The sequence below is a fragment of the Polyodon spathula genome, unplaced genomic scaffold (assembly GCF_017654505.1).
Source record: "Polyodon spathula isolate WHYD16114869_AA unplaced genomic scaffold, ASM1765450v1 scaffolds_3298, whole genome shotgun sequence".
Lineage (NCBI taxonomy): Eukaryota > Metazoa > Chordata > Actinopteri > Acipenseriformes > Polyodontidae > Polyodon > Polyodon spathula.
The window spans coordinates 59,942-66,040 of NW_024474761.1; the positions used below are offsets into that span (position 1 = coordinate 59,942).

Genomic DNA, 6,099 nt, shown 5'->3' on the forward strand with positions numbered 1-6,099 from the left:
ACGCTCCGGCTTCTCTACAGCTCGAATGAACCTTTCGCCTTTTACTAAAGATTTCCGTGGAGAGGAGCATTTACGAGTTCGATCCAATTTTTGGACAGCCCTTCCCCTCAGGGAGGGGCTCCACCTGGAGTTTAAAAGCAGAACGAGCACAGAAAGGGCGGTCGCCCCCGTTGGAGCCCGGCACCTTTCCTTCCTTCCTTCCTTCCTTCCTTCCTTCCTTCCTTCCTCCCTCCGCCCGCCCGAGAAGCAAGTACCACGACTGCTGCGGCGGGCGGCCGCGCCCGGGGCGTTTGGCCAAAACCATTGTGGGCATCGCTTCTCGGCCTCTTGGCTAAGATCAAGTGTGTGGCTTGACCGCAGCTCGATTTGGAAGCGATCGGTAAGGTATCGGTAAGGTAAACGGGAGCAGCGTTGGTTGCTGGTAGCTGTGGTCTGGGTAGCAGAGGACTAGGGCAGGCGGCAGTCCAGGAGCCAGGTTGTTGAGCAGGTAAGGGGGACCCTTTGAGGGCACCTTATCTGCTGTTTTTCGTTTTCTTTTCATAGGTTGATACCTTGCTTTTTTTGGCCTTGGCTAAATTTAAAACTTAAACTTTCTTTTTTGTGGGAGAAGGTGTTTATATAGTTAAAATGGCGGCCTCGAGGTTTGCGGCACGTCGTTTTAATTGTATAAGGATTTCCTTGAAGGAGCAGGAGAGAGGAGAGGGGCAGGAGGTTGAATTTAATAGGCTTGAGTTCTCTAGGTCTGTGTTACAGAATAAATTGGGATTCAAGCCAGATCAACTCAATTGTATTATTACTGTGGGGAAGGGAAACACTTGGGATGTGAGTTTTAGGGAGGTGAGTGATTTGCAGAAATGTCACCGGTTGTTTATTTTAGGGAAAGATGACCATCAGTTGAGTAGGTTTCATGTGACTACCTTGACTGATGTTGCTAGGAGGGTGGTGATTGTGAGGATGGGTTCGGAGACTGTGCAGGGAGAGGATGTGTGTATATGGCTGAGAAAGTATTGTTTGGTGCATGGGGGTGCAGAGAAAGTGAGGGATAGTGATGGGGTATGGAATGGTGCATGGAGAGTGCGTGTAAGTCTGTTGCCAGATCCGAATGGGTATGAGGGGTATAGGGCCATCCCCTCTGAAATAGTGCTGGGGATGGATAGGGGTTATGTACATTATTTTGGGCAACCCAAATTGTGTCGAAAGTGTGGGGCAATGGGTCACTTGGCGGCGGGGTGCACAAAAATTATGTGTTATGTTTGTAAAGGTGAGGGGCATGTGGCGAGCGAGTGTCAGGAGAAAAGGAAGTGTAGCTTATGTGACAGTACTGAGCACCTTTTTATGCACTGTCCGGCCTCCTTTGCTAACAAAGCAAAGAGAAATGATGAGAGGGAGAGAGAGCAGAGGGAAAGGGAGAGGGAGAGGGAGAGGGAGAGGGAGAGGGAGAGGGAGAGAGGGAGAGGAGGAGAGGGAAGACAGGGAACAGCAGGAAGGGAGAGGAAAGAGGAAGGAGAGTACTGAGGGGGAAGGGAAGGGAGGTGAGCAGCAGGGGAGAGGGGAGAGTGAGAGTAGAGAGGATGAGGGGAAGGGGCAGGCATCTGGGGCGGGAGAGCAGAGAGGAAGTGAGGGGGAGGAGGAGATGGATCAGGGGGACGGACAGAAGGAGCAGCAGGGGGTTTCCTTGGCAGTAGATCTGCAGGTTACATCTTCAGAAGAGGACAGTGGGGGGCTCGGAGAGGGGTCGAATAAGAGTGAGGGGGAGGTGGGTCCCTCAGGTACCCAGGACGAGACCCCTATCCCATGTGGCCAGATGCATCCAAGGGGATATGTGGTGAGTGATGTAGAGAGTGGATCGGAGGGGGAGTCTAGTGAAGAGGAGAGATAGAGGTGGGAGGAGAGCTTGATGAGGAACAAATGGAGCAGGAGAGAGCTTCGGGGAAAAGGAAATTGGAGAAAGGAGAAGATGTAAGAGGTGGTATGAAAGTGGGGAAAAGAGGGAAAAAGGGAATAAAAGAGGACAGTAAACATGCTAGGCCGGGAGCTCCGGTGTCTCCTGGTTCTGACTCCTCGGTACTGAGTGACAGGTCTTATGGTGGGAGGGGTGTTGACCCTGGGGGCACCTCTTTTTTAGACGATGATAACGTACAGCAGTTCTCAGATAGCGTGGGGATGGAGCCAAGTAAAATGTAATGGTTATGTTGTCACACCTTTTGTTGTTCCACATGGCGCTCATAATAGCTACAGTGAATGTGAGGAGTGTGGTGAGCAAGGTCAGGTGCAAAGCTGTTTTAGAGTGGCTAGCAGATATTGATGCAGATGTGTTCTTTTTGCAAGAGTGTGGGATTGGGTTTAGAAAAGAATATAGAGAGTTGGAAAGCATGTGGCTGAAAGGTGAATCAGTGTGGTCGGGGACAGATGAAAATAAGAATGCGGGGGTGGCAATACTGTTTAAAAATAATAAGTGTGTAATTAAAGAGAGAAGTGTGTTGCAGGATGGGAGGGTTGTGATGGTGAGAGTGGTTTGTAATAAACAAGAGATTAAACTGGTGAATGTGTATGCGCCTGTGGAGAAACACCAGAGGGTTGAACTGTTGGGACTGGTGAGGATGGAGCTTAGTTCATCCATACCGGTAGTGATGGGGGGTGACTGGAATTGTGTGAGGAGTGGGAGTGACAGGAAGGCTGGGAAGGAAGAGTTTAAATTAGATAAAACATCGGTGTTATTGAACAAAATTATTAAAGATTTTAAGTTGACAGACTGCTATAAGAGGATCCATTCTGAAGAGGGCTTTACCTGGAGCAACCCTCAGGGGACTAGGAAATCCAGGATCGATATGGTCTTTGTTTCCGAGGGGGTGGAGGTGAAAGGTTGTAAACTGGAGCCTGTGTTCTTCTCCGATCATGTGATGGTGAAGTCAACATTGGATCTGGGAGGGGTGAGTGAAAAGGGGAAGGGAGTATGGAAATTAAATGTAAAACTATTAGAGGATAGTAAAATAAGAGAGAAATATGTAGAGAAGTATAAAGGGTGGAGGTCTCTACAGGTTTTCTTTGAAAGGAAGAGTGAGTGGTGGGATTTTGTTAAAAGGAAAACCAAATTGTTTTTTATAAATGAAGGCAGGGATAAGGTGCGTAAAGCAAGAGAGAAATGCAAATGGCTGGAAAGGAAGCTTCAGAGATTGTTTTTGCAGGAGAGGGCGGGTTTTGAAGTCTCTGAAGAGATAAAGGGGGTGAAAGAGAGAATAAAACATTTAAGGTATAAAAAAAGTGAGTCAGTGATACTGCAAAGCAAGATAGAAAGGATTGAGAAAGAAGAGACCTGTTCAAGGTTCTTTTTTAAGAAAGTATTTGACAGGAAGCAGGTGATGGAGGGGTTAAAAGGGGTCGATGGTGGGGTGAGGAAGGGAAATAAAGACATGTGTGAAGTGGCGGAAATTTTTTATGAGAATTTGTACAATGAAAAGAGTGTGGTAGAGAGCAATTACAAAGAAATGATTGAAGGTATCAATGCAGGGTTAAATAATGAACAGAAGGAGATGTTGGTAAAGGGCTTTTCTCTAAAAGAGCTGGATAAAGCTTTGAAAATGAGCAAAATGGGGAAAACGCCTGGGGAGGATGGCTTACCTGCTGAATACTACAAGTGCTTTTGGAGTATTTTAAAATATGATTTGTTGAGTGTTTTTATAGAGATTTCTAATGCTGGGGAAATGGCTGCTTCCTTCAAGAGGAGCATCATCACGCTGCTCTATAAGAAGGGAGATCCAGAAGATTTGAAGAACTGGCGTCCAATCAGTCTCCTTAACACAGACTATAAGTTGCTGGCGAAGATCCTGACTGGGAGGATGGGGCAGGTGATTGATACAGTCATCCATCAGGACCAGGTATGTGCAGTCCCGGGTAGGAGGATAATGGACAGCCTGATACTCGTGAGAGATACTATCTGTTATGCCAGGGAGAGGGAGCTCCCGTTTAGTGTCCTGAATTTGGACTTAGAGAAGGCATATGATAGGATAGCGCACAAGTACATGTTTGGTGTACTGTTGAAAATGGGGTTTCCAATCGGGTTCGTTAATTGGATTCAGATCTTGTATAAAGATATTCAAAGTGTTGTTTTGGTAAATGGGAGCTCGTCTGAACCAGTTAAAATCCGAAGTGGAGTGCGCCAAGGCTGTCCACTGTCTCCTTTGCTGTTTATATGTAGCATTGAGCCTTTAGCCATTGCTATTAGGGCTAATAAACAGACCTGTGGACTGTTTGTACCTGGGAGTGGAGGTGAACAAGTAAAATGCATTTTGTATATGGATGATGTGTCAATCATCTGCAGAGACGAGTTCTCCATGGAGAGGACAATGAGTACAGTTGAGGGGTTCTGCAGGGCGTCAGGTTCTAAAGTCAACCTTAATAAGAGCGAGTGCATGATGTATGGGAAATGGGCCAGAGTACCCAGTATTGGGTTGTGTTTTAAGAATGATTTTATTAAAATTTTAGGGATTAAATTTTTTAAGAACGGGTCTGGGATGCAGAACTGGGTGGACGTTACAGCAAAGGTTGCACAAAAGTTGGGGCTGTGGAGCCTCAGGGAACTCACCTTTGAGGGAAAATGTTTAATTTTAAAATCTGTTATTTTACCTGTTTTGTTGTATTTGTCAGCAGTGTTCCCTCCAACTAGAAATGTCCTGTGTGCCCTGACACGAAGCGTGATGCGTTTCTTCTGGGGGAGGAAGAATGAAATGCTAAAAAGAGAGGTGGTACACAGGGCCGCAAAAAATGGAGGGAAGGGGGTTCCTGACCTCACGAAAACCCTGTTTTTGCATTTTGTTATTTGTCATGTAAGGTTATGTTTGTATGGGTCATCCAAAACAGCGCATTTTGTGAGATATTTTTTAGGACCGATCTTAAGAGGTTTTAAAATGTTTTACCCTGTTTTGTCAGTGCCGACGGCATGGGAAGCACCCTTTCACTATAATAAAATTAAACTGTTTCTAAAGAAAGAGGAGCTTTTTACACTGGATAATGAGGTGTGGCAGGACCCCCGGAAAGTGCGGAAATTTGTACTGGATAGAGAGAAGATGTGTAACGTTTCTTTTTTTAACCCACAGGTTGTGGAAGGAATTTGGTTGGCGGTAGCTCACCCGAGACTCATGAATCGGCACAAGGACTTGGCATGGCAGACAGTGCATGAGATCCTTCCAGTAAGGGCTGCTATGTTTCGGAGGAAGCTCGGGAAGACCCCTAGATGTCCTTTTAAGGACTGTGGGGAAGAAGAGTCGGCAGCGCACCTGTTCTGGGACTGTGGGCAAGCAAAAAAAGTCTGGCGGGAAGCCGAAGTTTTTCTGCGCTGTTTTTTAAATAAGAGAAGGCTCCTAAAGGCAATGGTTTTGTATGGGGTTAAGCCTGGGTTCATCCCAAAAGAGGAATGGCCATACCTATGGGTCATGCTAAACTGTTTTAAAGAGGCCATGTGGAAGGCGAGAAACCTCCTAGTGTTTAAAGGAAACCTTCTGACCTCTGGAGAGGTGAAGAACTTGGCTTGCCACAGGCTCGGAGAGTATCAGATACAGGATGCGCTGCGTGAGGGAGAAGACATCGCCCAGGAGAAATGGGGCCCTTGCTGGTGTTTGCCTGCCACCTGGACTCGTGCCGGTTCATGGTCCAAAGATAGGGGGTGAAGCGGGTTGTTTTTCTGTCACATTTGCTAACCGGTACAAATGGAAGCTGTGTTTTTTTTGCACATACATTTGGTTGGTTTTATGTATTGTTTTTAAAAGAATTGTTTTTTCTAAGACCCTGTTCTTTATTGTAAAGTTTTTATGACTTGGATTATGTGATTGTTTCTTTTGTATTGTTTTTAGTGTTTTGATTATGTATGATTATGTTTTCACTGAGGTTCCCGTTGCATAAATAAAAACGTTAAAAAAAAAAAAAAATCTGTTCTTATCATTTTAATATCTGATACGTCCCCCATAGGTGGACCGTCTATATTAAATGGATTTTTTGAAGCGGGAGATGGACGCGGGGCTTGCTCGGTCCACTCCACGCATCGACCCGGTATTGCAGTACCTCCGGGAACGGTGCCCATTTCTCAGAAAGGTCAAAAGCGAGAGA

The 6,099-nt window shown here is 46.1% G+C and overlaps 1 non-coding gene and 1 pseudogene across 1 annotated transcript; both read left to right on the forward strand.

Moving 5' to 3' along the window:
- Window positions 1-118, forward strand: LOC121311832. Its single transcript, XR_005949557.1, has one exon. It is a non-coding gene; the product is annotated as a U5 spliceosomal RNA (small nuclear RNA).
- Window positions 119-5,835: 5,717 nt separating this feature from the next.
- Window positions 5,836-6,076, forward strand: LOC121311811 (annotated as a pseudogene).
- The last annotated feature ends 23 nt before the right edge of the window (window positions 6,077-6,099 follow it).